We start from the raw sequence: 16,633 nt of genomic DNA, 5'->3' as shown, positions 1-16,633 counted from the left end.
ACCTTAAATATTACTTTGGATCATGAGAAGCTTTCCTGAAATTATTTTCAAAAATCTGAAATAAAGAGTAAAAAAAGTTATTAAACAGTAAATGAATTGAGGGAAAAATACAAATTTAGCTATACTACGTATCTAATAATAATAAGTATAGAGTACTAGTGGTTGCGCCCATCACCTCTTAGGACTTCGCCTAACATTGCATTAATAGTAAAACGAATTTTAGAGAAAGAAATATAGAGTAGCTACGCTTAAAAAACAATTAATAAGCAATAAAGTAACATGTTAGGCTATAAACCCATTATTACTTCATTAAAACATGTATTTCTATGTGGTGTAAGGATGTAAGTGAGGAAAATGTGCAGTTATGGAGTTGCTACGCTGCTAAAAACAATTAGTAAGCAGTAAAGTAACATGTTAGGCTGTAAACCCATTATTACCTAATTACTACATCATACATGTATTATATTGTGTATTATTTATACTTCCCTATTTGTAGGACAATTATGTTGTAGAATACCAAATAAAAAAAGAACTTTAAACTGTTTTGAGAAAGGGTTTCTTTAATGTGATTGTGAACCTGCATTGATCTCATTGACAAAGAAATTTGTTTCTGTTTTTTGGAGGGGGGGGGGAGTAAACAGTATACATTTTGACATACCATTCCTTTAATATAAGAAAAAGCTGTCTTGGCATAATATCAAACTTACATAGAATGGGTAACCGAATCGTCCCATTGACTTCAAACTAAATACTTTTCAAAGCACAAGAAGGTTAAAGTGTGAATTAAAAAGAGAGACATACTTATTCTTGGAGGGGGGGGGGGGGGTTAATTTATGATCCAATTTTGTATTTTACATATTTCGTAAATTAGGGTATATGTCTAGTTTTGCAAAGATTTTTAAAAATGAACAAGAAGATTTTATTTAATGAACAAAAAAAGATTAAACCTTAAGAAGCACTATTTTAGTAGTTATTGCCATTGTACTTTTTTAACCTGTGTAAATTCTTTGCCTACAGTGAATCTTTTATTCTATTTGGAATAAGGTGTGCACAGATATTTGAATGTTGTTCCAGTTAATATTATTATTGTTTACGGATATTCAATGTATGCTTCATTGATAATAGCTCACTTTAGAGTGCTAATATAACAACAAATTAAACAAATAGCAAATTATAAATAAACTTGCATTTGGAACAGTTTAACAATGAAGAGTATGATTCTAAAAATAGTGATTTGTCTTGAAAGCTATAATACCAAAAGCTTCGATGCTGAATAATTTTGTACCAAAAGGCTTAATGAAAATATTACTTGTAATAAAAAGTATATGACGTTTATTGACATTTTTGACCTAGTGTGTTAAGCTTTACATTGTGGATATTATTATCCCCGTATTGTTTGGTTTTAATTCAATGTTTTACCTTTTTTTCCAAAAAAAAGGCAACGAATTTCTCGCCTTTTTACAAAAGTTACATACTTTTTTTTCAGTACAATGCACTGTAAAAAAAATATCTTCAGACAAGAAACCTGAATTATACATATGTATAATTTTAATTTTTTATCCTGATTCAAAATTCAAAAATCTTTTTTTCAATTAGTTTAACATAGTTTGAATAAGCATTCATAACCCCCCCTTCCATTATTAAAATTTTTAAAGTACCAAATAAACAATGAATGTCTACTCCAAGCTACATACCATTGTGGAGCTCTCTTTACTTTATCTAACCTAGCCTAAATAAGCATAAAAATAATTTTTTGTCCATTTGGAATGTTAGGGAAACCGCTAAAATTAAATTGTTTAATGTTTAATATTTTTACAGTGCAGTGTATTATACGAAGCATAACGCCATAGCCAACACATAAAAAGTATTCCAACAAAAATATTAAAATAATACAAAACTATGCATTTCTGAATTACAAATTAGACTTTTAATCAAATCAATGATTTAATATGACATAAATCATTGCTACAAGAACTCTCTATCTACCATTATGTTATTTAATGATAGGCTGAAACTTTCGTTGATAATCCTTAGCCTTGCTGGACCCTTACTCCGCTAAGCCCTGTAAGAGTCTTACTTCGCCTAACCTAATCAAGGAAGAATCAAATTTAAGGCTAACGTATAATGTACATGCTCAAAAGACCAAAAAGACTATTTTGTTATTTTGATTTATTTTGTTGTTGTAATGATAAAACGTATTCGCTGCATGGTAAGGTCAAATTTTGAGGTCATTAAAACATCTTTTACACTCCGTTTAATATCATATCTATCCATCTATCTGTGTCTATCTCTATGTCTCTTTGTTTTTAAAGAGTTTACTTTTACTTTAATGTTTACATTCTTTTACAGTCTGTCTAATATCATATCTCTCCATCTAATTGTTCTCATATTGATGTCTATATATCCATCTATTATATGTCTATTGTCTACCTATTTCTTCATTTACAAAAAAAAAGGATCCTCCTTCAATCATTGCATTGTTTGACTTTCTTACGGAAAATTAGTCTGTACATCTAATAGTCATCTATATATCTTTTTATATCCATACATCCATCTTTCTATGTCTTTCTATTTAGTATGTTTTCTTATTTTTTCTTCTATCCATAAATTTTAGAATCTATCTGTATGTTAATATATCCATCTTATAATATTTATTTTATTATCTTTCCATGTCATTTTGACATCAATCGAACTTTTAATGCATTCTATTTTAAATTTAGCTGTATAAATCAATTTTCTTTGTCTTGATAATTATTCATATAGACTCGACTGGCAAAAACGATAGATTTATTTTGATGATATATCTATCCATCCTTTTATTGCTTTCCTATGTATTAATTTTAATACGCCCTTATTTAGAATTAGACAAAATCCCCTTTTTCAAAACTGAACCACCTTATAAATTTGTGGATTTTTCAAGTTAGGTTTACATAGTCAGGAAGGGGGAACATTAAACTGTAAATTATACTGGTACCCAAAGTTTTAGAAGATATCTCACTTACTTTTATTAGATATTGATTTGTTGGTATAAACAAGCAGTGTCCAAACTCTTCCCCAAAAATTATGATCTACATAAGAAGTAAATTTGTTTATTTTAATTAGGTGTTTACCTAAATCAAATGATGTTTTGGTGTGGAGAGGGGGAGGTAAGAGTAGCCCACGAGAGAACTAAGGGATTTTATCAAATTATCAAAAATGATTTAGATAATATTTCAATTCAACTTCCTAAGATAAAAAATAAATCATTTTTCTTATAAATGGTTTGCATTGATAAAAGATATACCTGCTATACTTTGCCACTGTTATTATATCGACATAATAGCATATGATATTATGACATGGTAGATACAGGCATCTTATAGTTATATTGGTTATGATATTAAAGTAAATAGCAGGCCAATAAGATTGTATGATAGCCTTGTCAATGATATCTCTACATATGCCAATAAAGTCGATATTCAATATACAATTTTGTCAACACCATACTATCAGGACTAACAGGAACGATATAAAAGATTTAATGATATATAAAGCCATCATCATTTAAAGATGTGTAAAAAAATAAATGAATTAATGTTTAGATTTGCCAAAGAGATTCCTATCAATTAGGGGTTGGAAAAGGAGGGAGAGTAAGGGGACCAACTCCCCATTTTTTTATCTCAGGGGGGTGATGACACCCATTGCTGCATATTTAGGTTATGATGGAAACGCCCCATCAAACTAAAGTCCTGTCTATTATGTCAACAAAATAATATAATCAAGATGTCAATATGAGATATTATATAAGATAGCAAAAATGACATATTAATTTGCAGATACACCTACTTATAGTAAAGGTTATCGAACATTGAATTTAACTTTGAATAATTTAAATACCTGCGTTCGTAAGCACCAGTTGCGTGCACAGGGTTTTGTCAGTGAGGTGCGCGAAAAGCACCGGAAAGTCTAGATACCCTTTTTTAAACCAAAATTGGGTGTTATTTCAGTTGGCGTAAAATCTTTAAGGCTTTTATTAAAATTTGATGGGTTGGTACAAACAGTGTTCAAACTTCTCCGCCCTTAATATAAATGTGTCTATCATAGATTGTGGTTTACATAAATTTTATCATCCTTTGTCTTATCCATAAAGATCCGTGTTTTTTTTTAAATAAAGGATGCACTTTATAAAACGTATGTAATTAAGTAACCAAAAATGTTTAAAGATAAACTGCACGTAAATCATTTTTTGTTGATGCTCATTTGTTGGTAAATTTGTCGTTGTTTTGTGTTCCCTGTTAAACCTTGAAGCTTCTTGTTGACATAAAATTTTAAGAGTTAAAGTCAACTTATAAAAATATCAGTTGAGATTTTTTCATATATAAATATACGTTTTTAACACATTGCAGTTTTATTTACTTAATTTTCATATGTCGATATAATAACAGCACTAACGATTAATAGGTAATTATGTCGTTGTTTTGAGGTTGTTGAAATACTGTTCTATTGTCTCTCTGTTAACTCATATCTTAGAAACATTAACATCAACTGTACTTGGGTTAATATGATTAAAGGGATTGGGAAACAAACAAAAAATCCTTATGTTTTTTTATTCTATCATCCGTGGATAGCTGTCTATAATACGATGCGATAAATAATTGTTCCAGTATGGCTTCAAAACCTATTGATGTCCGTCGGATTATAACAGGTGCAGTGCAATACTGAAAAACTATCCAGTTTTGTTATAACTATTTTACTACTCGTAGAAAGCTGTCTATATAATACTATGTTATAAATAACTATTCTATTTTTTAAGGTTTTTTAATCATATGAGTTAGAAAATGATCACAATCCCTTTAACATTTGTTTTCTTTTTTTTCATGCATAATCCCTTTGATGTTAGAGTTGAAGACATAAAAATGATAAGTTATAAAAGTATCTAATATCCTGCCTAAAAATTAAAGTCATAAAGTAATAGTAGTTGTAAGGTTTTTATGATGTCTGTTAAGACTTAGTCGTTCAATTGTTCTTTTTCAGTCAGGGATAAGGATATTGATGTATATCCCCAATGACAATACACAAAATTACCCCTTTTGTAGAATAAAATTGGTAATTAAAACGTTTGGACTCTGAAATTAATGAGCCCACCAATCAAAACTCAATAAAGGTCTGCAAAAATGCTAATCTATCAAATAAGAAAGCGAAAAACTTTGGCGACTAGTGAAATAATCAGCCCAGTGTCCCCTCCCTCCCTGGATGAATGTCCTATGCCTGTGACCCTGATGTATTCCTAATATGTTCTAATCACCCGGTAAAACTATTATATCAACACGGGTTCCAAGGTCCTTATGAATTAGTGCTACAACATCAAACTAACAAGGACTAGTAAGTAATAAGTAAAACTAAGGGCTTCGCCACTAGCCTCTAGGGGCTTTACCCCAAGAGGTTTGATCAAACCATTTTTTCGTATTTTAGATTTAAAAGAAAATTTTTTTTTTTTAATTCTTTGGGGGGGGGGGTAGTCGACTCCACTATTTTAATTTTAAATTTAGTTTTAAAAAGAAATTTTTTGCGGGGGCTATTTTTCATTTTTTTGGGGGGTTGGGGGTGTCCCATCCCCAAAGGAAATAGTTATAACCTTCCCGGGACCTATGAGAATCTACCCTGTAAAGGAGAACCCGATGGGTTCGGCGGTTAGCGAGATCCTTCGCTACAGACAAACAAATAGACAGACAGACATCGTTCTACTTTGTATTATAGATATAAATAATTGCGTAAAAGAGACACTGCTAGATTTCACTTAATCCAGATTTCATGAAAAAATCTATCCAAAGGATTAAAGAAACGTGTTTATAACTTTGGGTACCAGTAAAATTTGCATTCTAATGGCCCCTCAATTTTTCCTACACAGCTAGATAGCCGGTAGCCAATCATATATAAATTTATCCTAAACAGTTCTTATACTGTAATTTTATTGTTATTAACATTTCTAGAAAGGACTAAAGGAAAAGGATAAAGAAAAAAAAAGGAAAGGTGTTTATTTGATGAAGGGATACTTCATCTGAAAGAAATAAGACTAATAGAAACCAATATCTACTAAATAATCTTAAAATATATCATTGATTATTTGTCTACAGACTTATATTAATGTTGTAAAAGCTATAAAGGAAAAAAATACTCTTGAGCTAATTTCATAATAAGTTATAATGTTAGCCAACCCATAAGGATAAACCTAAACACTGATTTCTGGTGTACATAAATCTTTGAAATGACATAACAGCTGTTTGATAGGAAATCTATTGTAATTGTTGTATTAAATAGATCTATAGAATTGTCAATATAGATATACAGGATAGTAGCAACAGTAAAAGATAGGCGTTAATTTCATGGATAAAAGTATATTCTATCTTAAACTATACTATAGTTTGTCTGGCTTATTTTTCAAAAGGCTTGGCTACAGTAGGATGTAATCATTCTTGTTATACAGAGAGAAAAAATATAAGAAGATCAGTTTCTCTATAACTAATACACTCTTAACTTTATTCCTGAGCTACGATCATTAGTTTTACAGAATAGTCCCTACTAATTATCCTAAAAATCAGGGAGAAAGGGAAAATATTAATCTATCAATATTTCAAAAATCACCATTTTATAAAAAAAAAGTTTTTAAAGACATAGTTTCTTCAAAACTTAGATTTTTTTCTAAAATTTAACTAGGAACCCAGTATTAGTGTCGGACTGATTATGACGTAACAAAAAAAATTAGCCAATGAGAGGACATTATTGACCAATGGTAAAATTCATAGTAGCCTCTCATTGGCTAATTTTTTTTGTTACGTCATAATCAGTCCGACACTAATACCGGGTTCAAAACAAACCTTTAAATTTAGCTGAAAGTATTCCTTTCCCTTAATATATACCAGCTACCAAAGTCTATTGTGAAAAAAAAATTCTGATTGGAAGATTAATTTATCAGTCATTGTCCTATCCTTGTATCCCTGCATACAAAACTGATTAAACCTTTAGGCGGGAGTAGGAAGGGCGTGTGTTTCTAGGGATGTGCTAATGGGTTACCAACAAGAGGAGGGACAATTTTGTACAAAAAAAATACTATCGCCACAAATTTTGAAAAAAAGATAGAAAAATTGGATACAAAAATGCTGTTATTAAATTATTATGATACTACAGTCATAATGGATATAGAATGCGTGGATATTGTCCGCATACCCTGTTAAAATGTGTCTTCCAGCTAGCTACGATCCTGTCAAAATATCCATGTGTTCAATAGCCATTACATATTTAAAAATAAATATATATCAAATGTCTATTGTATAAACGTAAATATCAGGCAATTCTTATCTCATGACGACATAACGATATAATATCAGCCATGTTTACTTTATTAGATGATATGCAGTACTCTTAAATAAAGTAGTAAGGTTTTTTGTCTGAAGCTAAAGATCTTGGAAAATGCTGGTCCGTTTTAATCTTAATTTTCAAGGAAGTTTTATTAAGGTCTTGAGGTGGGTTTGGTCTATTTTCCTGACCTACCCTAAAGGCAAGGACCAAAGTAGCTAAATGTTTTTTTCTAAAACATTAATCTGTCTGTGTAATGGGAAAAATACAATTAGTAGGCTATTCCAATTTCCAAATATGTTTGTATTTACGCATACATTAACACCAGCAAAGCTACTCTTTAACCAGCGATTTTAGAAATAAGATAATAAATTGATGGAGATCCATAATCTAATTTAACAAAATTACCCCACCTGTAGATTATATTATTGTAAAAATTTTAACACTGCATGAACCAACCAGTAAAGTTAAAAGTTGCAAAAGTTTTTAAACCGACGAATAAATAGAATGTGATTGTGATTATAATTACAGGCCAATGTCCCCTCCCTCCCTCTGTTGAGCTAATAATGTTAATTTTATGATAAAATTTTAATTATATAAATCTAAACAAAATCATTAAGATTAAAAATGTAAAGTTTCAAATAATTATTTAAACATTATAAAGTATTTGAAATGATTGGTTCAATTGAAATTTACTTTTCAGAAAAGATTTCATCAAATATAAAGAAAGATTGTACAGATACGCAAATTTAAAGAAAAGAAATGTATTGCAAAATAAAATTCTTTGTTTAACTTTGGCAAAAAATTAGATTTGGGTTAAGTTACAAAATTTGCTGAAAAGTTACATTTTCACAAACAGAATCTACTTTTTTGTTATATTGCAATTTAAAATAGGAAATACACAATTTTGAGGATGGTTAGTTGTACTTTGCTTGTTTTTAGGAGAGCTTTATCTATCCAAAACCTTTCCACAGTCGTACAAAATAGCCTAAACCTTACAACTATTTAAGAAATTTTGTTATATAGCGCAGCAATACCATTTAAACCTTTGAGGCAGTAAATATTACACGCAGAAATAAACTTTTACGTCTATTATTATTCAGGGATCTAATGGATAAGAGTAGACAATCAATTATCAACCCCTACTGACAATCTTATGTAGAAAAAATTATTTGTTAAAATGTTGAACATTGTTACTTTGTACAACCCAATCAGTATCTATAATTTGTCCCCAAAAATTTGTTTTAAAAAAGTAAATTATGGCTTGTAACAATCTGAAGTTTGTGTGAAAGGTTACCTAACTTTTTTTCAATATTTTCTTACATAATCATTTGGCTATTATATTTGGTTATTTCTGTAATTTTTTATGCAATTTTCTACACACAAAAGATAAAGAAGTTGCTTCACCAAAATTGATTTTTATTTAAAAGAGAAATCACATCTTAAATTCCTAGGGGTTAAGGAAAGGGCAAGCATTTGGGGTTATAACTTTTCCCTAAAAATAGCCTTAAACCTGCTATTAATTACTATGTATTTGTAAAATTTGAATCTTAAATATTTATTTTTTCAGGTAAGGAAACTTGAGGAAGAAAGAATTGTTGGATTTATGTATAGATTTCTTATATTTCAAGCTCAAGAGTTTTTGTTTTGTCTGTTTGTCTATTAATATCTCTAAAATTGGAAATCCGATAAAATGTAAATAGTTTACTTCTGTTTACAAAAAATGTGGATCATGGAAAGAAAACGAAGTAGCAGGTTTCGACGTATTTTCACAGTAGCTTTTGATAGATTAGGTAATGATTGCTTCGCAGAGTTAGGAAATAGGCCCCGCAGGGGCTAGAAATAGGAGAGTTACTGTGAAAATACGACGAAACCCGCTACTTTGTTTTCTTTCCATAACCCAAAAATGTTACGATTGCTAATTACAATTAAGTTTTGAAAATAACTGTTAAAGTACGTCAAGAAAATTGAAGAGTGTTTAAACCCTCTAAAAAACTTATTTTCATAGGAAGACGGAAATATATAATAAATTTAAAGAAGCATTGCTGCTACTTAAACTTTCAGTTTGATTATATACTTTTTTTACTCACGCACCAATAGTTTCATAATAATCATATTAAAGAATATTTTAATTGGGATGCCCATAAGTAGCGCAGCATCTATTCGGGATCTAAAAGGGAGAAGACAATGGCCGATAAATTGATCTATTCCCCATTGGTGATAAAACAAAATTATCCCTTCTGTAAACTACAATTAGTGGTTGAAACGTTTGGACAATCAACTAAATGAACCAACCAATCAAAAAAAAAATAAAAATAAAAGTCCCCAAAGTTGTTAGGCCAACGAGTAAGAAAACGTTATTATAAAACTTTGGGGACTGGTGTAATAAACAACACAATGTCCCGTCACTCCATGACTGACTTTGACATACATTGACGAACTGGAATACCCTATAGTTTATAGTAGCGGCGCTACTAGAGTTTTATTAATTGGGATGCCCACAATATTTTTCTATTTATTTACTTAGAACTCAATTTCCAACCATGACGAAAAATTATTAATCACAGAAAAATCTGATTTGTCAGTATTAAAGCATTTTTATATAAAATCAAATGTAATCCTTTATTTTGTTATGAGAACTCACCTCTCATCCCAATTCCATAATGTAACCTTTACACAAAAAAAGAACTCTTACTACTTAAATAATAGATAAAGCACTATATTAAGATTTCTCTTAGGAGGATAAGACCCACTAAAATAGCTATAAACCTTACCTGGACCAATCAAAAGCGTAACTATATCGGTCTATCGGTTAGGGTGATTTAAGCAATAGACAGATAGACATCCTGTTACTTTTATGTAAGGATTAATATAGGTTTTTGTCTGATATTTACGATCACATAATGTATGTATAGGAAGAGGGCGTGTGAGTACTCAAATTACAAAATAGGTTTTACCAAAAAATCTTCAAGTTTATGAAAAAGTTAAAAATTGATTTAATTAATATTTTTTGTTGTAATTCCCAACATTTTTAAAAATGTTAGATACAAAATTTTGTGGTTTTTGAAATTAATATCTTACTTATTTCATTTTTAGATATTTTATTTTAGCTCTTTTAAATATTGTATTAAAATTTTCAATAATTACAAAAGACCCCCAAGCATTGGGTTAGCTCGAGACTTTAACACAAAGTAAACTATTTATCTTAAGAGGGTTGAGGCACCCTCCGCTGAAATATCTATAAACCTTCCCTGGACCTAAGATTCAGTGAAAATGAGTAAACCATATCGGTCCAGCAGTTAGCAAGATCCTTTGGTACAGACACAGAGACACCAAGACATCATGTTACTTTTATAAGGATTTAGAATTTTTTATTCAATTCTACTACTGTTTATCTTCTTATCATATTAATCTGTTTTCTTTCATACCAAAAGTGTTCCTCCAATAATACAGAAAAATGTTAAAAATATGGCAGGGATCTCAAGGGATAAGACATAGGTTGATAGTTTTGTATACATCCCCAATGAGGAAAAACAAAAGTAACAAATATATTGATGAAAACTTTTGGTTGAAAACTATGGAAACTACTAGTTCTGAGTCAGTTAATAAAAATTAAGTGAAAGTGCCCAAAGTTTTAAGCCAACAAATAAGATAACTTGGTTATAAAACCTTGGGTACCAGAGCTAATTCTAAATTAGAATATCTATCCACGAACGCTATTATTATAAGCTTGTAATTGGTAGTATTTAAGTACACAACCCACCCAACCCTTCTTTCATTTAAACAGAGAGAACATTTCAGGGAGAAGACAATGACTGTAGAATTAGAATTCAACTACAATCCTTTTTCCTCAAAAAAGTTTTAAGGTACCAAAAGCAGAAACCTAAAATTTTACATAAGTTATACCTATTTTCAAATCTTGAAAGTTTTGTTTTTAATGCTTTTTGAATTTTGTTATTCATTTGTAAATGAGTGTGTTTGTGAGTGTGTGTGTGTGTGTGTGTTAGAGGGTGTGTGTGTGTGTGTGTGAGTGTGTGTTAAGAGAGGGAGAAAGAATTCCAATTAAATTATTTGCTTAAACAGTTACACAATTTAACACATAAAGGAGGTTCTCTAGGACCTCTAAAACTGCGAAATCACAGTAAATATCTAACTTGACAAGCAGATAAATATGGTGTATTGCTTAGTTGCTTATTATCCCTAAACCCTGTATGAAAGCATGTTTCTTAGCTGTTCATGTCAAAAAATTTCAACATTTTTATTTCTTACAAAAATGTGGAAACGGCACACACACGTTATACCAACCAGGGATACAGGGATATGTTTTTTGGTGGATGTTTAATCAACCACCCCCCCCCCCCCCCAAAGTGCTTATACATTTGTATAGAAATATACAGCTTCCCTAAAATGAAAAGCAAGTTGACTAAACATTTAGCGATATCTTAACAAACAGACAGAAAATCATACTGCTTTATATTATACTAGCGGCTTCGCCCCTAGCCTCTAGGGGCTTTGCCCCAAGAGGTAATTTAATAAAAATAAATAAAAAAAGGGATATAGTCCCTTTCGTAACATCACTCCTTATGAGGCGATTCTTCGTATTTTTCACAGTAGCTTTTTTCCTATTTCTAGTCCCTGCGGGGGGCTCTAACCCTGTGGGGCCAATTACTTAACCCTATGGGGCAATCACCTAACCCAATATAACCTAACCAAACCTTAAATAACCTATAAAAAGCCATTTTAAAAATACGACGAATCGCCCCATATGGGGCGATGTTACGAAAGGGACTATTCACAAAAAAAATACTACTGGTGCTGCCCGTAGTTTAATGTTCCCCAGAAAACATTTTTTTTTTTTTTTTGGGTAGGGAGGAATTTTCATTTTCGGGAGGATTGTGGGTGTTCCACCCCAAAGAAAATAGCTTAAAACCACCACAGGACCAGTAGATATATTCCCTGAAGAGTATAATCCAATCGGTTCAGTGGCTACCGAGATCTTAAGGGACAGACGGACGGACAGACAGACATCGTTCTACTTTGTATTATAGATACATGCAGATGCGCCCCAATCATCTAGAGTGAATGGGGGCAGTAAATATTTTTAAAACATCCAAAAACTAAAATCTAAAAATTAGGTTGCCTAAAACCATCCTTTGACTCTTATAAAGATTCTCTAAAAATATTTTCAGTAGTTGTTAATATCTTAAGCTACAGACAAAAAAAAGCTATTACATTGTATCAAATTTGCAACTACTATTAAAAAAAAAGTTAAAAAAATCCTTTCAAACAGCACCAAAACAGATTCATTGATTATCAATCTTTCGGGGCACTTGAAAAAGATTTTGAATCTTATCTTTCAAGGAGAGGGAAGAGTCTTCTGAAGAAAACATCTAATCATTTTAACTATGAATGGGATTGCCAATAATACCAATACTACATCTTACTATCCTTTAATATAATTTCCTTTATCTGGAAGTTATACAGAATATCTAACTCTAATAAAAATGTCATTTGAAAAGCATTATGTCCAAAATGTGTCATTCACGGCCAATTTCCATCATTCCCAAATAATCGACGCTTCTTACTATGAGATAATCGATATGTCGATAATATAGTATCCATGACATCATAGACGTCCAAGGGTAGAGGCAAAGGGGGTTTACACCCCTCAAAATTAAAAAAAATGCGTTAGATTACCCCTCATTTTACCCCCCCTTTAAACAAAAAAAGTTAGACGTCCCTGCATAACGACCGTAATTAAAACTAAAATAATAACAATTTTAACATCTTCAGCTATGTCACAATTTATATTTTAGTTTTTATGTCCCAAATGCGATAAAAGATCAAAACAGCCCAAAAATGTCAAAGCAAGAAAGTATTTCCATTTATCAAATTTGAACTTTAAGTTGCTAGAAAAAAAATTTAACAAAATTTGATTTATTATTTTTTTTAAGTTGGATGTTGTGCAATGAAATATTAATTATTTTATATCAAAGGTTTTTGTTTGTCCATTAAGATCTCGCTACCCCTGGAACCGTTTGAATTTTTTATTTTAAGAAAGCTTAATTTGGGTTCCGGGATGGTATTAAGCTATAGTATTTTAAATTTGAGTCATGGGATGGTTACAGACTATTTTGCTGTTCCCCATTACCATAGATACAAGGGTAATATCAATAGTTAAAAGTATGTTTTTATGATCTCAAAAACAGCTAGACCAGAGTGTTGAATTGATAAATGGCAGTATATTTTTTAAAAGGGTAATTTAAATGTTAAATAAAATAAGATAAATAAATCTAGGCTAATTTTCTTTGGGAGAATTAATTTTTGAGTTGCATAAATGACAGGGATAGTGACTTGTATTCTAAAAAATATTTTGTCCTGTTTTTATAAATTTATATCAAAACAATATTGAATTAAATAAAATTATTAGATTAATAGATGGTAGATACAGGTTACTAGAAGCAATCTTTAAAAAAAAACTCACAAATTTCAACAATATTTTGAACGGTCAGTCAAGACCTTTATTATGAAGTAATAAATCTATATAGTCCAATGAAATTGCTTCTGGGGTCAATTTAGATTCACGGATTTTTTTCCTTAATATTTATCCCGATTATTATGCAATGCAAACCGAAACAAAAAAAATGTAAAGCTCAAATAAAATGAAAAATAATGCTTTGTTTGTGCAATATGATGATGAAAAGATAAAGGTGGTGCCAATAAAAGTTTGTGGCAGATAGCTGCCAGCACCAGCAGCCACCCTGCTGCATTTCAACCCGTAAATCTGAATTAAAGAGAATAAAAGTGATTAAAATCTTATATCATAAAATTTTAAATCATTTGTTATTTTTTAGTAACAAAGGGTGTTATAAATTTAACAAAAACATAATTTTCTAAAGGAGGGAGACAAAGTCACGTTCGCTGGATGTTTGGGATGTGGTGTGCTAGAGTATGTCCCAAGGGAGGGTACCCAAAGGTTTATAACACATGCTCTCTCATTGGTTGACTCAAAAATTTGGATACTTTATCTTGATTTGTTGGTTCCGATTTTACAACCAATGATTTTAACCTACAGAAGGATTACTTTTGTTTAAATCATTAGAGATTTTCATCAATTCATTTCCCATTGTATTATCCCTTAAGATTTCTAGTTTGTCTCTCACTGCTTTATACTAGAGACATTAAAAATAGTAAATATTAAGTAAACAGTAAGGAGAATTATCTTGCGCCGAAAAGGCCTTGCTTATAGCAATCTTCAGCTATGATATCAAACGGTTGGTTGGTGTTAATTATCAGAGGCTGTAGATAATATAATTGAAAAACGGACAAAATTAGTATTGGAAATGTTGTGCAACGAAAAAATCTAAGCAAATCAATTTACTTTTAAAATAAAGATAGTACACAAAATGATAATAATAAATGTCTTATTAAAACCATAATATAATTTATTTCATTTTAAGATTTACCAAAGCTTGTATCCTGTAAATCATTAGAGCTGCTATTATGTCAACAAAATATCATTTTTGTATAAGTAATTTATAGGTTTCTAGATTAAGTTTATGTTGAAGCAGGAGGAGGAGAAAGTCAATCAAAAATCAGCCACGTGACGTCATAAAAATGAGGAAGATGAGATGAGAGTTGGGAAAGAAAACCCCTAAAAAAGAGATGGATAATCCCTCATTTTTATGACGTCCTTTGGCTTATTTTTGAGTGACTTTCTCCCCCTACGTTAAAGCATGACGATAATGGGTTAACCATTATTCAATTTAATCTAAAACACATATTGTCGACTTAACTTATTTGTATAGTATGTCAACGTAGGCCATCCCGATTTAACAGGGAAATCTTTTTTATTTTGACCTTCTTGCTAAAAAAAAACAGAAAAGCTAAGTACGATATTTATCTAAAAATATTTTGTTTTGCTTGGCTAAGCATAACCAAGCCAAAACTTAATTGTTTTAGGTTTATAATTTTTCTTTTCATTTCTCTTATCTTTTCAAAGCATACATATTTTCTTTTTTTTTCAAATCTAGCAGCATCCATAAAAATCTTAATTGAAACTATATTCACTTCAACTGACGTACAGACAAAGTGAGCTATGGAGTAAATGCTTGTAGGCAAACTAGGAATATCTTCCAAAGATAAATGCTATGTTTGCCGTTTTTCTCCATTGCTAATTTCCACACGTTTTGGGCGGAAAGACAGACTTATAGACTATTTGGGTTGATCAGGAGAATTTTCACATTATATTACCAGAGACTATTATCAACAGCATCTGAGTAAATTTTTATTTTTTTTCCTACATAACTGACTAATACCTCTGGGGAGGGTTGATAACAACGTAGGTCGGGTTCATTTTAGTGACTGACGCGACGGACTAACAGAAATTAATATAGGATATACGTGGATATATTGACAGGGGAAAATTTGTCGTCAATTATGTTTGATAATAATGACTTCATTTACTGATTACAAAATTCCTTCATTCTAAAGGAGGGGATGGGGGCATTTTAGCCAGCGGCGAGCATGACTTTATCAGAGTATATAAAAATTTGGTGCAACATTCACGTGATGTTTCCACTCTAACGGATAAATTGGTGGAGTTATAAAGTTATTTTCACGGACATACAGACTAACAGACAAATTTAGTTTGAAGTTTATGCTTATTACAATATATGTTTAGTATATTATAGAGACAAAAAAGATGCTTATTTATATTGTCATTGGCAGACAGACTGACATAACATACAAAGATGCACAACCCAAAAAGATGTTTATTATGATGTTAAGATGGGTATGACAAAATGTTTGATAATCTACGTGAATCCACATAATAAAGCAGGGATAAAGGAATAAGAAAAACGGCGCTAGAAATCATAGAAACGACAAATTCCCTGATTTTTAAACATAAATTTAAAACTATGGGGTGGTAGCTTTTTTTTCTTGGAGCCTAACCTTCTACAATGAAAAATTACCCCCCTCCCCCCTTATTTTCGATAATTTTCAAAATAAGGAGGGGGTTTATGTTCTCGACTAGACACTTTACATGTAGATCTTAAATATAAAAAGCTATTTTACATAAAATTTAAATTAACATTATGTCCATTATTAGGGGCATTTTACAATTCCATCATTGGGGGTATAACACTGTTCTAATAATTACATTGTGATAGGTTAATATGATGACAAGAAATTGGGCTTGATTACTTTTTCCTTTGTTTGTATCAAGGAACTACATACGAGACCGTTTTTAGGGGCTTGTTATCAAATTATTAAGATAATAATAAAGATTATTTTACAT

General features: G+C 30.7%; 1 protein-coding gene across 1 annotated transcript in view; it reads left to right on the top strand.

The window, feature by feature from the left end:
• The window catches only part of LOC145322429 (A disintegrin and metalloproteinase with thrombospondin motifs like), a 241,350-nt gene that overhangs the window by 118,504 nt on the left and 106,213 nt on the right, over positions 1-16,633 (top strand). The gene's annotated exons all lie outside the window — the stretch shown is intronic.

This window comes from Acartia tonsa, chromosome 6 (genome assembly GCF_053477335.1).
Source record: "Acartia tonsa isolate MP-2025a chromosome 6, ASM5347733v1, whole genome shotgun sequence".
Lineage (NCBI taxonomy): Eukaryota > Metazoa > Arthropoda > Copepoda > Calanoida > Acartiidae > Acartia > Acartia tonsa.
Note: the sequence above shows the minus strand (reverse complement) of the source record. Positions and strands in the feature narration are given on the sequence as shown.